The sequence below is a fragment of the Cyprinus carpio genome, chromosome B2 (genome assembly GCF_018340385.1).
Source record: "Cyprinus carpio isolate SPL01 chromosome B2, ASM1834038v1, whole genome shotgun sequence".
In the NCBI taxonomy this organism is placed as follows: Eukaryota; Metazoa; Chordata; class Actinopteri; order Cypriniformes; family Cyprinidae; genus Cyprinus; species Cyprinus carpio.
The window spans coordinates 1,307,176-1,308,244 of record NC_056598.1 but is presented as its reverse complement, the minus strand read 5'-3'; positions in this window follow the sequence as shown (position 1 = coordinate 1,308,244).

Below are 1,069 nucleotides of genomic sequence, written 5' to 3'. Positions count from 1 at the left end.
CCTCCTTTCTTTTCTTCTTCTCCCTCCTCTCTCTCCTCCTGTCCTCCTGTCCCCCTCTCGCCCTCTCTCCCTCCTCTTTCTCCTCCCTCTCCCCTCCCTCCTCCTCGCCCTCCTCCCTCCCTCTTCTCCGTCTCCCCGCTCTCTCTCCTCGCCTCTCCTCTTCTCTCCTCCCCTTCTCTTCCTCGCCTCTTCTCCCCGCCCCTCCTCCCTCCTCCTCCCTCCTCTCCTCTCCCTCCTCTCCTTCTCCCCTCCTCCCCTCTCCTCTCCTCTCCTCTCTCCTCCTCTCCCCTCCCTCTCCCTCTTCTCCCCCCTCTCTTCTTCTTTTCTCCCCCCCCCCCCTCTCCTCCCCTCTCCTCTCCCTCTCCTCTCCCTCTCCTCCTTCTTCCCCCTCCCTCTCCTCTCCTCCTCTTCCTCTCCTCCCTTTCGCCTCTCCCCTCTCCTCTCCTCTCCTCTCCTCCTCTCCTCTCCTCCTCCACTCTCCTCTCTCCTCCTCCACTCTCCCTCTCTCTCTCCCCTCCCTCTCCTCTCCCTCTCCTCCTCCTCTCCTCTCCTTCTCCTCTTCCCTCTCCTCCTCCTCCTCCTTCCCCTCCCCCTCTCATTCCTCTCCCTCTCCTCTCCTGTGTTCCTCCCCCTCCTCCCTCTCTCTCCTCTCCTCTCCTCTTCCTCTTCCTCCTCTCCTCTCCTCTCCTCCCCTCTCTCCTCTCCTCCCCTCTCCTCCCCTCTCCTCCTCTCCTCCTGTTCTCCCCTCCCCCTCCTCCTTCCCTCCTCTCCCTCCCTCCTCGCCGCTCCTCTCTCCTCTCCTCTCCTCTCCTTTCCTTCCGTCTCCGTCCCTCCTCCTCTCTCCTCTCCTCTCCCTCTCCTCTCCTCCTCCTCTCTTTGCTCTCCTCTCCTCTCCTCTCTCCTCTTCCTCTCTCCCTCTCTCTTCCTCTCCTCTCCTCTCCTCTCCTCCTCTTCTCCTCTCCTCTCCCTCTCTTCTTCCTCTCGGCTGCCTCCCCTCCTGACTCTCTCCCTTCTGGACTTTCTTCTTTTCTCTAATCTCCTGTCTTTCCCTCTCTTTTCCAAGCCTCTT